At 47.0% G+C, this 15,000-nt stretch overlaps 1 pseudogene across 1 annotated transcript in view; it reads left to right on the top strand.

Moving 5' to 3' along the window:
• LOC311115328 (protein sidekick-1-like) overlaps nucleotides 1-15,000 on the top strand; it is a 40,315-nt pseudogene that overhangs the window by 3,504 nt on the left and 21,811 nt on the right. The window contains exons 4-5 of the transcript in view: nucleotides 4,550-4,745; nucleotides 6,359-6,457. The product of the transcript in view is annotated as a protein sidekick-1-like (transcript). The remainder of the gene's footprint in view (nucleotides 1-4,549; nucleotides 4,746-6,358; nucleotides 6,458-15,000) is intronic.

Here is a 15,000-nt window from a genome sequence, read left to right on the forward strand (position 1 = left end):
AGGGATACAAGGTATGGAACATTCAATCAACCAGGGATACAAGGTAGGGAACAGTCAATCAACCAGGGATACAAGGTAGGGAACAGTCAATCAACCAGGGATACAAGGTAGGGAACAGTCAATCAACCAGGGATACAAGGTAGGGAACAGTCAATCAACCAGGGATACAAGGTAGGGAACAGTCAATCAACCAGGGATACAAGGTAGGGAACAGTCAATCAACCGGGGATACAAGGTAGGGAACAGTCAATCAACCGGGGATACAAGGTAGGGAACAGTCAATCAACCGGGGATACAAGGTAGGGAACAGTAAATCAACCGGGGATACAAGGTTGGGAACAGTCAATCAACCAGGGATACAAGGTAGGGAACAGTCAATCAACCGGGGATACAAGGTAGGGAACAGTCAATCAACCGGGGATACAAGGTAGGGAACAGTCAATCAACCAGGGATACAAGGTAGGGAACAGTCAATCAACCGGGGATACAAGGTAGGGAACAGTCAATCAACCGGGGATACAAGGTAGGGAACAGTCAATCAACCGGGGATACAAGGTAGGGAACAGTCAATCAACCAGGGATACAAGGTAGGGAACAGTCAATCAACCAGGGATACAAGGTAGGGAACAGTCAATCAACCGGGGATACAAGGTAGGGAACAGTCAATCAACCAGGGATACAAGGTAGGGAACAGTCAATCAACCAGGGATACAAGGTAGGGAACAGTCAATCAACCAGGGATACAAGGTAGGGAACAGTCAATCAACCAGGGATACAAGGTAGGGAACAGTCAATCAACCAGGGATACAAGGTAGGGAACAGTCAATCAACCAGGGATACAAGGTAGGGAACAGTCAATCAACCAGGGATACAAGGTAGGGAACAGTCAATCAACCAGGGATACAAGGTAGGGAACATTCAATCAACCAGGGATACAAGGTAGGGAACAGTCAATCAACCAGGGATACAAGGTAGGGAACAGTCAATCAACCAGGGATACAAGGTAGGGAACAGTCAATCAACCAGGGATACAAGGTAGGGAACAGTCAATCAACCAGGGATACAAGGTAGGGAACAGTCAATCAACCAGGGATACAAGGTAGGGAACAGTCAATCAACCGGGGATACAAGGTAGGGAACAGTCAATCAACCGGGGATACAAGGTAGGGAACAGTCAATCAACCGGGGATACAAGGTAGGGAACAGTAAATCAACCGGGGATACAAGGTAGGGAACAGTCAATCAACCAGGGATACAAGGTAGGGAACAGTCAATCAACCGGGGATACAAGGTAGGGAACAGTCAATCAACCGGGGATACAAGGTAGGGAACAGTCAATCAACCAGGGATACAAGGTAGGGAACAGTCAATCAACCGGGGATACAAGGTAGGGAACAGTCAATCAACCGGGGATACAAGGTAGGGAACAGTCAATCCGTAATCTTATTTTTACTCTCTTCCCTCCTCTCTATCTGTTCATTATTCATCCTCTATTATTAACTGACTGTGTGTGTGCGTGCGTGCGTGCGTGTCTGTGTGAGTGTGTGTGTGTGTGTGTGTGTGAGAGAGAGAGTGAAATTGAGTAAGTTGAGTAAACCTCTTTTCTTACTTCACTCAGAAACACACAGTGTAGTTTAACTCTGGCTGAAATGTATTGGACCAGAGGTCAGCTCCATGTGCACTGCATCACTCCCATTTACCGCAGACAACTGTTGCTGTGGCCCGACCCACGTAACCGTGGAAACCTGTGGCCAGGCCGGAGGAGGGGTCAGCACCAGGTTAAATGAGTCAGAGAGAGAGATGGAGAGAGAGAGAAAGGGAGAGGTAGAGGCAGAAGGAGAGAGGGAGGTGGAGGTGGAGGGAGAGAGGGAGGGAGAGGCAGAGATGGAGGGGGAGGGAGAGATGGAGGGGGAGGGAGAGGGGACAGCTAGTTAGACAGGCAGACAGAGTATTATGGTTTAGTATCTGGTGATTTATTCTCTTTTTCTGAACCTGATTGACATGACAAAGGATCTGCTCTTACTGCCTGCATGGTGGCTGTATTGTCTGGTATTGACATGACAAAGGATCTGCTCTTACTGCCTGCATGGTGGCTGTATTGTCTGGTATTGACATGACAAAGGATCTGCTCTTACTGCCTGCATGGTGGCTGTATTGTCTGGTATTGACATGACAAAGGATCTTCTCTTACTGCCTGCATGGTGGCTGTATTGTCTGATATTGACATGACAAAGGATCTGCTCTTACAGCCTGCATGGTGGCTGTATTGTCTGGTATTGACATGACAAAGGATCTGCTCTTACTGCCTGCATGGTGGCTGTATTGTCTGGTATTGACATGACAAAGGATCTGCTCTTACAGCCTGCATGGTGGCTGTATTGTCTGATATTGACATGACAAAGGATCTGCTCTTACTGCCTGCATGGTGGCTGTATTGTCTGGTATTGACATGACAAAGGATCTGCTCTTACAGCCTGCATGGTGGCTGTATTGTCTGGTATTGACATGACAAAGGATCCTCTCTTACTGCCTGCATGGTGGCTGTATTGTCTGGTATTGACATGACAAAGGATCTGCTCTTACAGCCTGCATGGTGGCTGTATTGTCTGGTATTGACATGACAAAGGATCTGCTCTTACAGCCTGCATGGTGGCTGTATTGTCTGATATTGACATGACAAAGGATCTGCTCTTACTGCCTGCATGGTGGCTGTATTGTCTGGTATTGACATGACAAAGGATCTGCTCTTACTGCCTGCATGGTGGCTGTATTGTCTGGTATTGACATGACAAAGGATCTGCTCTTACAGCCTGCATGGTGGCTGTATTGTCTGGTATTGACATGACAAAGGATCTGCTCTTACTGCCTGCATGGTGGCTGTATGTCTGATATTGACATGACAAAGGATCTGCTCTTACTGCCTGCATGGTGGCTGTATTGTCTGGTGTTGACATGACAAAGGATCTGCTCTTACAGCCTGCATGGTGGCTGTATTGTCTGGTATTGACATGACAAAGGATCCTCTCTTACTGCCTGCATGGTGGCTGTATTGTCTGGTATTGACATGACAAAGGATCTGCTCTTACAGCCTGCATGGTGGCTGTATTGTCTGGTATTGACATGACAAAGGATCTGCTCTTACAGCCTGCATGGTGGCTGTATTGTCTGATATTGACATGACAAAGGATCTGCTCTTACTGCCTGCATGGTGGCTGTATTGTCTGGTATTGACATGACAAAGGATCTGCTCTTACTGCCTGCATGGTGGCTGTATTGTCTGGTATTGACATGACAAAGGATCTGCTCTTACAGCCTGCATGGTGGCTGTATTGTCTGATATTGACATGACAAAGGATCTCCTCTTACTGCCTGCATGGTGGCTGTATTGTCTGGTATCAGTAGCAGGACATGTTTTGAGATAAAATACTGTCAGGGATGTTATCTCTTCTAGTGGGGCGGAAACAAACACAACCGTACTCCCCTCCCACTGACATGACACGGACCAATAACAGAGAAGATATCGCCCAGGGTTAGGGTTAGCCCAGGGTTAGGGTTAGCCCAGGGTTAGAATAATAATATATAATATGCCATTTAGCAGATGCTTTTATCCAAAGCGACTTACAGTCATGTGTGCATACATTTTTACGTATGGGTGGTCCCAGGGATCGAACCCACTACCCTGGCGTTACAAGCGCCATGCTCTACCAATTGAGCTACAGAGGACCACGGGTTAATCCAGGGTTAGGGTTAGCCCAGGGTTAGGGTTAGCCCAGGGTTAGGGTTAGCCCAGGGTTAGGGTTAAGGTTAGCCCAGGGTTAGGGTTAAGGTTAGCCCAGGGTTAGGGTTAGCCCAGGGTTAGGGTTAACCCAGGGTAACGGTTAGGGTTAGCCCAGGGTTAGGGTTAAGGTTAGCCCAGGGTTAGGGTTAAGGTTAGCCCAGGGTTAGGGTTAAGGTTAGCCCAGGGTTAGGGTTAAGGTTAGCCCAGGGTTAAGGTTAGCCCAGGGTTAGGGTTAAGGTTAGCCCAGGGTTAGGGTTAAGGTTAGCCCAGGGTTAGGGTTAAGGTTAGCCCAGGGTTAGGGTTAGCCCAGGGTTAGGGTTAGCCCAGGGTTAGGGTTAAGGTTAGCCCAGGGTTAGGGTTAAGGTTAGCCCAGGGTTAGGGTTAGCCCAGGGTTAGGGTTAACCCAGGGTAACGGTTAGGGTTAGCCCAGGGTTAGGGTTAAGGTTCATTTAGGGTTAGGGTTAGCCCAGGGTTAGGGTTAGCCCAGGGTTAGTGTTAGCCCAGGGTTAGGGTTAGCCCAGGGTTAGGGTTAGCCCAGGGTTAGGGTTAGTGTGTCTGATGGTTTCTGGATTACACATTGTTCAGGATGTGTGTGTTCATGTTTTTCTGAAACATCTCCCTCCTCTCTTTCTCCCCTCTCCCCTCTCTCCTCCCCTCTCTCCCTGCTCTCCTCCCCTCACTCATCTCTCCTCCCCTCTCTCTCTCTCTCCTCATCCCTCTCTCCTCCCCTCTCTCCTCTCACCCGTCTCTCTTCGCCTCTCTCTCCTTCAGTTGCTAGTCTGGCCGGAGCACTCCCCCGAGGCTCTAACCGTGGTGACCATCACCCCCGACTACCCTGGCTCCCGCCTCACCGGATTGGTTGTTGGACTCAGGAAGTTCACCTGGTATCTAGGCTCCGCCCTCTGCTTCACCACGCCCGGCGACGGACCCAAGAGCCATCCCATACTGCTACAGACACACGAAGACAGTACGTACACACACACAAACACAAACACACATGCACACACACACACAGCCTCTCCCTAGAACAGTGATAAAGTGTATAGACTATTTCCTGCTGCTTTGTCTCATGCTAAAATGGTCTGGAGCTCTCAGAGTAATACCTAACTATGTTACCTAGACACACTGGCTGATTCTCTTCCTGACTCTCTCTCTCCCTCTATCCCCCCTCTTCTCTCTCTCCTCTCTCTTTCTCTCCCTCTCACTCCCCTTCGCTCTCCCTCTCTCCCCCTTCTCTCTCCCTCTCTCCCCCTTCTCTCTCCCTCTATCCCCCTTCTCTCTCCCTCTCTCTCCTCTTCTCTCTCCCTCTCTCCCCCTCTCTCTCTCCCTCTCTCCCCCTTCTCTCTCCCTCTCTCTCCTCTTCTCTCTCTTTCTCTCTCCTCTTCTCTCTCCCTCTCTCTCGCTCTCTCTCTCCGTCTCTACCCCTTCTCTCTCCCTCTCTCCCCCTTCTCTCTCCCTCTCTCCCCCTTCTCTCTTCCTCTCTCCCCCTTCTCTCTCCCTCTCTCCCCCTTCTCTCTCCCTCTCTACCCTCTTCTGTCTCCCTCTCTCCTCTTCTCTCCCTCTCTCTCCTCTTCTCTCTCCCTCTCTCCCCCTTCTCTCTCCCTCTCTCTCCTCTTCGCTCTCCCTCTCTCCCCCTTCTCTCTCCCTCTCTCCCCTTCTCTCTCCCTCTCTCCCCCTTCTCTCTCCCTCTCCCCTTCTCTCTCCCTCTCTACCCCTCCTCTCTCCCCCTTCTCTCTCCCTCTCTCTCCTCTTCTCTCTCCCTCTCTCCCCCTTCTCTCTCCGTCTCTACCCCTTCTCTCTCCCTCTCTCTCCTCTTCTCTCTCCCTCTCTCTCCTCTTCTCTCTCCCTCTCTCCCCCTTCTCTCTCCCTCTCTCTCCTCTTCTCTCTCCCTCTCTCCCCCTTCTCTCTCCGTCTCTACCCCTTCTCTCTCCCTCTCTCTCCTCTTCTCTCTCCCTCTCTCTCCTCTTCTCTCTCCCTCTCTCTCCTCTTCTCTCTCCCTCTCTCCCCCTTCTCTCTCCGTCTCTACCCCTTCTCTCTCCCTCTCTCTCCTCTTCTCTCTCCCTCTCTACCCCTTCTCTCTCCCTCTCTACCCTCTTCTCTCTCCCTCTCTCCCCCTTCTCTCTCCTCTCCTCTCTCCCTCTCTACCCACTTCTCTCTCCCTCTCTATCCCCTTCTCTCTCCCCCTTCTCCCTTGCCCTCTCTGGGATTGGGGTATTAGAGCTAACACAAACACATGCACAATAGATATTGATTGGGTGTAGGGCGTGTAGCAGGGTTAACGGTGGGTGTAATTCTTGTTTGATGATCACTGTCTGTGCACTGTATTACTGAATATGTCTCAGATGAATGGCATGATCTCTACAGGGAGAGTGGTTAGATAGGTGTGGATGGAATTTGTGTGTGTGTGTGTGTGTGTGTGTGTGTGTGTGTGTGTGTGTGTGTGTGTGTGTGAGAGTGTATTCAATGCACATATGATTATAGTCATGGTGTCATTGCAACTGAATAGCAGTGAAGCAAATGACAGGTAGTGAGGATTGATTGTGTGTGTGTGTGTGTGTGTGTTTGTGTGTTTGTGTACAGCACCAGGTCCGGTGGGTCACTTGAGCTTCACTGAGATCCTGGACACGTCTCTGAGGGTGAGCTGGGCGGAGCCTAAAGACAAGAACGGCATCATCACTGGTGAGCTGGAACTCTAGAACCCTGCTCTAGAACTACAACACTAGAACCCTGCTCTAGAACTACAACACTAGAACCCTGCTCTAGAACTACAACTCTAGAACCCTGCTCTAGAACTACAACACTAGAACCCTGCTCTAGAACTACAACACTAGAACCCTGCTCTAGAACTACAACACTAGAACCCTGCTCTAGAACTACAACTCTAGAACCCTGCTCTAGAACTACAACACTAGAACCCTGCTCTAGAACTACAACACTAGAACCCTGCTCTAGAACTACAACACTAGAACCCTGCTCTAGAACTACAACACTAGAACCCTGCTCTAGAACTACAACACTTGAACCCTGCTCTAGAACTACAACACTAGAACCCTGCTCTAGAACTACAACACTAGAACCCTGCTCTAGAACTACAACAGTAGAACTGTACTCTACTCTGGAACTAGAACAATAGGGGGTCTAGTTTAACAAACCTAACTCGATGGTAAATCTTAGCGCTGGCGGTAACGGTATAGGTTCGGAGGAGTGTCTGAAATATTTCTGCTATTTTCATAAACCTGAATTATGGGCGCTGTAGCTGGAGGTGGCGCGAAAGGGTTTGGATGAATAAACACGCTGTGGATGTGTCGAGGCTTGGCCCCTCACTGACCAATCAGAACGTGTTCCATGGCTAAATATGGGGTTGCTTCAAGTTGTGTATGTACAGTATTTTTTATGTATTGCGTCGTCTTCAACTCCAATTCGAATGTTAGTCCGTTATAGCCTAGTTCGTTAAATAGCCTGCCCGTATTTGCTAAATATGTAGAAAATGTTTGCTTCAAAAGGTAAATCCATTGTTAAACATACTGTAGGCTATAGCATTCCCACTGATATAGGGGCTAGGTCCTACTGGACAGTGGAGTCTGGACATTAAACATACTGTAGGCTATAGCATTCCCACTGATATAGGGGCTAGGTCCTACTGGACAGTGGAGTCTGGACATTAAACATACTGTAGGCTATAGCATTCACACTGATATAGGGGCTAGGTCCTACTGGACAGTGGAGTCTGGACATTAAACATACTGTAGGCTATAGCATTCCCACTGATATAGGGGCTAGGTCCTACTGGACAGTGGAGTCTGGACATTAAACATACTGTAGGCTATAGCTTTCACACTGATATAGGGGCTAGGTCCTACTGGACAGTGGAGTCTGGACATTAAACATACTGTAGGCTATAGCATTCCCACTGATATAGGGGCTAGGTCCTACTGGACAGTGGAGTCTGGACATTAAACATACTGTAGGCTATAGCATTCACACTGATATAGGGGCTAGGTCCTACTGGTCATGCCTAACGTAGTGAATAAACAAGATTCAGTTCACTAGGCTACTGATGAGGCCTAAAAAGACTGTATGATTCTTATACAATTCTAATAAAAACAAAACAACACCTTATTTTAAATAGGCTATGTCTGCTCCCCGTGGGCGTATAATAATAATATAATTATAATATAATAATAATATAATAAAATAATAATAATATAATTATAATATAATAATAATATAATAATAATATAATAATATAATAATAATATAATAATAATAATAATAATAATAATATAATAATAATAATATAATAATAATAACAATATAATAATAATATAATAATATAATAATATAATAATATAATAATATAATAATAATAATACAATAATAATATAATAATATTATAATAATATAATATAATAATATAATAATACAGACAAGGCAACTTAGACTATGGAGGGTTTTACACACATCCAGACGTTTAACAGGAGCTGGACATAGATCCACTAGAAAGGGAAAGGGGGAACACTCAGCGTTATACTGCTCTGGAATGTTTTAGAAAACATCATGGAACCGTCTTAACAGATCATATCTGAACTTCTCCAGAAGGAGCATTGCGTCCGAGCCATGTAGCCTGCGTTCTCACCATCAACCCGTGGACGGAGACTCATTCTAATAAGTTCGTTCTTTTTTTTTGTTGTTGGTCAAATTAAACTAAAATCAATCCATTTGTTTTGTAAACCAAAAACGGTATTTCTAAATAGAAGCATGATGTCATAAATGGCTTTTGTCGTTCCATGGCACTGTGTGCACACGTAGGCCTTACTTAACATTCCCACTATACACCACACTAGGCTCCGGTCAGTTGGAGCGGTGCCTCAAAACAGTCCTCCGTTGGCATTATAGAAGGACTGAGTTTGGACCAGGGACCAGGGGCGCTCTTTTTAAAATGGGGGATGGAAGCATACTTGAGCAAAGTGAAATGCAGGGATGCGATTTGTGAATAATGAAACAGCCTGAGGGCAAAAGCCTCCAAAATATGTCAAAGCGCTCTCAGTAGACCGTTTAAAACCCCTTAATCCAATTAAACCATATGGCAGGAAACCAAATATGTTTTGTATGTTTCTAAATACGAGATTCATCGGCACAAAAGGCACATTTCTCCTTCCATGGGCACTGTGCGTCATGGCTGGATAGGCTGCGCTTCCACTCTCAAAATACATGCCATTATCAACTGGGTTACAGTTAAGACCTGCTTTTTGTGGGTCTTAAAACTTCCCGTTAAAACTTCATGAAATTATCACTGTTGCTCTTGTTTTTAAGGACACACCTCAAATATTGCCACCCCACCCACCTCAGTGCAAGCGAGCTGACAGGTAAACTGCCGAACCTGGCGTTAGAGCAGGAAAATAGCAGTGCGCCAGTTTTTACATGATGAAATTGCAAACTAACGTTTGCACTAGCCAAAAATAGAGCCCCAGAACAATACTCTGCTCTAGAACTAGAACACTACAACTCTACCTGGTTTAGAACTACATCACTAGGACTCTACTCTGCTCTAGAACTAGAACACTACAACTCTATTCTATTCTACTCTACATCTACAACACTAGAACTCTACTTTGCTCTAGATCTAGAACACTATAACCTTATTCTACTCTAGAACTATAATACTAGAACTAACTTCCATCATACCTCTAACGTCCATCATACCTCCAACTTCCATCATACCTCCAACTTCCATCATACCTCTAACTTCCATCATACCTCTAACTTCCATCATACCTCTAACTTCCATCATACCTCTAACTTCTTCCATCATACCTCCAACTTCCATCATACCTCTAACTTCCATCATACCTCCAACTTCCATCATACCTCCAACTTCCATCATACCTCTAACTTCCATCATACCTCTAACTTCTTCCATCATACCTCCAACTTCCATCATACCTCTAACTTCTTCCATCATACCTCCAACTTCCATCATACCTCTAACTTCCATCATACCGCTAACTTCCATCATACCTCCAACTTCCATCATACCTCTAACTTCCATCATACCTCTAACTTCCATCATACCTCCAACTTCCATCATACCTCCAACTTCCATCATACCTCCAACTTCCATCATACCTCTAACTTCCATCATACCGCTAACTTCCATCATACCTCCAACTTCCATCATACCTCTAACTTCCATCATACCTCCAACTTCCATCATACCTCCAACTTCCATCATACCTCTAACTTCCATCATACCTCTAACTTCCATCATACCTCTAACTTCTTCCATCATACCTCCAACTTCCATCATACCTCCAACTTCCATCATACCTCTAACTTCCATCATACCTCTAACTTCTTCCATCATACCTCTAACTTCCATCATACCTCCAACTTCCATCATACCTCTAACTTCCATCATACCTCTAACTTCCATCATACCTCTAACTTCCATCATACCTCTAACTTCTTCCATCATACCTCTAACTTCCATCATACCTCCAACTTCCATCATACCTCCAACTTCCATCATACCTCCAACTTCCATCATACCTCCAACTTCCATCATACCTCTAACTTCCATCATACCTCTAACTTCCATCATACCTCTAACGTCCATCATACCTCTAACTTCCATCATACCTCTAACTTCTTCCATCATACCTCTAACTTCCATCATACCTCCAACTTCCATCATACCTCTAACTTCCATCATACCTCTAACTTCCATCATACCTCCAACTTCCATCATACCTCTAACTTCCATCATACCTCTAACTTCCATCATACCTCTAACTTCTTCCATCATACCTCTAACTTCCATCATACCTCCAACTTCCATCATACCTCCAACTTCCATCATACCTCTAACTTCCATCATACCTCCAACTTCCATTATACCTCTAACGTCCATCATACCTCCAACTTCCATCATACCTCCAACTTCCATCATACCTCCAACTTCCATCATACCTCCAACTTCCATCATACCTCCAACTTCCATCATACCTCCAACTTCCATCATACCTCCAACTTCCATCATACCTCTAACTTCCATCATGTCCCATTCAGATAGTCTTGTCCAGCTAGGACTACTGTCCCCTCCTATACCTTAACTGGCAACATTGATATTGTGGCAGGTTGTAACCAATGGCAGCCATAATTAACCATATAGGCTATAAAGCCTTGGCTACAGGTTAAACAATTTATAGCTCTGATTTCCTCAGTGGTTTCCTTGAAAAGGGTAGAATTTGAGCTTTCCAAACATGCCAGAAGTATCACTGTACTCCTAATATTCAACAAATAGCATTTGTTTTTCCCCATAGGAAGAAAGTAACCATAACTCGCATTTGCGGACTGCGGCGCGAGAGCTGCAACACAGATGAATGAATAACAATGCACCATGGGAAAATAGAGTTTCTCATGTGATCAAAGCTAAAATAGCCTGTATGAAAGTAAGAGAGAGTAAACGTGATTGTTTCTAGTTCAGGTTTAGTTCCAAGCGTCAAGTGTCCTGGCTTCGCGTCAGTTCAAAAGGACTGACGAGGGACTATAGTGACCGCCTGGGAGCTGTGTGGGAGAGTAGCCGGGCAGATCAGCTAAACCAGACCGTGACTATAGTGACCGCCTGGGAGCTGTGTGGGAGAGCAGCCGGGCAGATCAGCTAAACCAGACCGTGACTATAGTGACCACCTGGGAGCTGTGTGGGAGAGTAGCCGGGCAGATCAGCTAAACCAGACCGTGACTATAGTGACCGCCTGGGAGCTGTGTGGGAGAGCCGGGCAGATCAGCTAAACCAGACCGTGACTATAGTGACCGCCTGGGAGCTGTGTGGGAGAGCCGGGCAGATCAGCTAAACCAGACCGTGACTATAGTGACCGCCTGGGAGCTGTGTGGGAGAGTAGCCGGGCAGATCAGCTAAACCAGACCGTGACTATAGTGACCGCCTGGGAGCTGTGTGGGAGAGCCGGGCAGATCAGCTAAACCAGACCGTGACTATAGTGACCGCCTGGGAGCTGTGTGGGAGAGCCGGGCAGATCAGCTAAACCAGACCGTGACTATAGTGACCGCCTGGGAGCTGTGTGGGAGAGCCGGGCAGATCAGCTAAACCAGACCGTGACTATAGTGACCGCCTGGGAGCTGTGTGGGAGAGTAGCCGGGCAGATCAGCTAAACCAGACCGTGACTATAGTGACCGCCTGGGAGCTGTGTGGGAGAGCCGGGCAGATCAGCTAAACCAGACCGTGACTATAGTGACCGCCTGGGAGCTGTGTGGGAGAGCCGGGCAGATCAGCTAAACCAGACCGTGACTATAGTGACCGCCTGGGAGCTGTGTGGGAGAGTAGCCGGGCAGATCAGCTAAACCAGACCGTGACTATAGTGACCGCCTGGGAGCTGTGTGGGAGAGCCGGGCAGATCAGCTAAACCAGACCGTGACTATAGTGACCGCCTGGGAGCTGTGTGGGAGAGTAGCCGGGCAGATCAGCTAAACCAGACCGTGACTATAGTGACCGCCTGGGAGCTGTGTGGGAGAGTAGCCGGGCAGATCAGCTAAACCAGACCGTGACTATAGTGACCGCCTGGGAGCTGTGTGGGAGAGTAGCCGGGCAGATCAGCTAAACCAGACCGTGACTATAGTGACCACCTGGGAGCTGTGTGGGAGAGCCGGGCAGATCAGCTAAACCAGACCGTGACTATAGTGACCGCCTGGGAGCTGTGTGGGAGAGTAGCCGGGCAGATCAGCTAAACCAGACCGTGACTATAGTGACCGCCTGGGAGCTGTGTGGGAGAGTAGCCGGGCAGATCAGCTAAACCAGACCGTGACTATAGTGACCACCTGGGAGCTGTGTGGGAGAGTAGCCGGGCAGATCAGCTAAACCAGACCGTGCATCTGAAAGATGTCAGTTCTGCCAATGAGAGGATTGCATTAAATATTCTGCATGCATGCACGCTTCTGATTGGACAAAACAGATTAAAAGGAGCTTCATGTCAAATAAAATGTCCATTAGTCTCACATGGAATTATCGGCACGTTTTCGTCGACTAAAATGAAAAGTAATTTCTAATAGTTGTCGTTTCTGTCCAGGGCATCACATCTCATTAACTTGATAGTTTTAGTCAGGAAAAATAGGTCGTTGATGAGTATTTTTCATCATAGTTATTGTTGACGAAATGAACACTGCTCTAGAACACTAAAGTACTTATCTCTAGAACTACAACACTAAAGTAGTTTGCTCTAGAACTAGAACACTAAAGTAGTTAGCTCTAGAACACTAAAGTAGTTAGCTCTAGAACACTAAAGTAGTTAGCTCTAGAACACTAAAGTAGTTAGCTCTAGAACACTAAAGTAGTTAGCTCTAGAACACCAAAATAGTTTGCTCTAGAACTAGAACACTAAAGTAGTTAGCTCTAGAACACTAAAGTAGTTAGCTCTAGAACACTAAAGTAGTTAGCTCTAGAACACTAAAGTAGTTAGCTCTAGAACACTAAAGTAGTTAGCTCTAGAACACCAAAGTAGTTAGCTCTAGAACACCAAAGTAGTTAGCTCTAGAACACTAAAGTAGTTAGCTCTAGAACACTAAAGTAGTTAGCTCTAGAACACCAAAGTAGTTAGCTCTAGAACACCAAAGTAGTTAGCTCTAGAACACCAAAGTAGTTAGCTCTAGAACACCAAAGTAGTTAGCTCTAGAACAATAACTAGTGAAACTTAGTCTACTCTGTCCTCTGTCAGTGTAGTAGTGATGTACACTGCTCAAAAAAATAAAGGGAACACAATGTAACTCCAAGTCAATCACACTTCTGTGAAATCAAACTGTCCACTTAGGAAGCAACACTGATTGACAATACATTTCACATGCTGTTGTGCAAATGGAATAGACAACAGGTGGAAATTATAGGCAATTAGCAAGACACCCCCAATAAAGGACTGGTTTTGCAGGTGGTGACCACAGACCACTTCTCAGTTCCTATGCTTCCTGGCTGATGTTTTGGTCACTTTTGAATGCTGGCGGTGCTTTCACTCTAGTGGTAGCATGAGACGGAGTCTACAACCCACACAAGTGGCTCAGGTAGTGCAGCTCATCCAGGATGGCACATCAATGCGAGCTGTGGCAAGAAGGTTTGCTGTATCTGTCAGCGTAGTGTCCAGAGCATGGAGGCGCTACCAGGAGACAGGCCAGTACATCAGGAGACGTGGAGGAGGCCGTAGGAGGGCAACAACCCAGCAGCAGGACTGCTACCTCCGCCTTTGTGCAAGGAGGAGCAGGAGGAGCACTGCCAGAGCCCTGCAAAATGACCTCCAGCAGGCCACAAATGTGCATGTGTCTGCTCAAACGGTCAGAAACAGACTCCATGAGGGTGGTATGAGGGCCCGACGTCCACAGGTGGGAGTTGTGCTTACAGCCCAACACTGTGCAGGACGTTTGGCATTTGCCAGAGAACACCAAGATTGGCAAATTCGCCACTGGCGCCCTGTGCTCTTCACAGATGAAAGCAGGTTCACACTGAGCACATGTGACAGACGTGACAGAGTCTGGAGACGCTGTGGAGAACGTTCTGCTGCCTGCAACATCCTCCAGCATGACCGGTTTGGCGGTGGGTCAGTCATGGTGTGGGGTGGCATTTCTTTGGGGGGCCGCACAGCCCTCCATGTGCTCGCCAGAGGTAGCCTGACTGCCATTAGGTACCGAGATGAGATCCTCAGACCCCTTGTGAGACCATATGCTGGTGCGGTTGGCCCTGGGTTCCTCCTAATGCAAGACATTGCTAGACCTCATGTGGCTGGAGTGTGTCAGCAGTTCCTGCAAGAGGAAGGCATTGATGCTATGGACTGGCCCGCCCGTTCCCCAGACCTGAATCCAATTGAGCACATCTGGGACATCATGTCTCGCTCCATCCACCAACGCCACGTTGCACCACAGACTGTCCAGGAGTTGGTGGATGCTTTAGTCCAGGTCTGGGAGGAGATCCCTCAGGAGACCATCCGCCACCTCATCAGGAGCATGCCCAGGCGTTGTAGGGAGGTCATACAGGCACGTGGAGGCCACACACACTACTGAGCCTCATTTTGACTTGTTTTAAGGACATTACATCAAAGTTGGATCAGCCTGTAGTGTGGTTTTCCACTTTAATTTTGAGGGTGACTCCAAATCCAGACCTCCATGGGTTGATAAATTTGATTTCATTGATCATTTTTGTGTGATTTTGTTGTCAGCACATTCAACTATGT

Source organism: Coregonus lavaretus (genome assembly GCF_964263955.1).
Source record: "Coregonus lavaretus genome assembly, contig: HAP1_SCAFFOLD_5258, whole genome shotgun sequence".
Lineage (NCBI taxonomy): Eukaryota > Metazoa > Chordata > Actinopteri > Salmoniformes > Salmonidae > Coregonus > Coregonus lavaretus.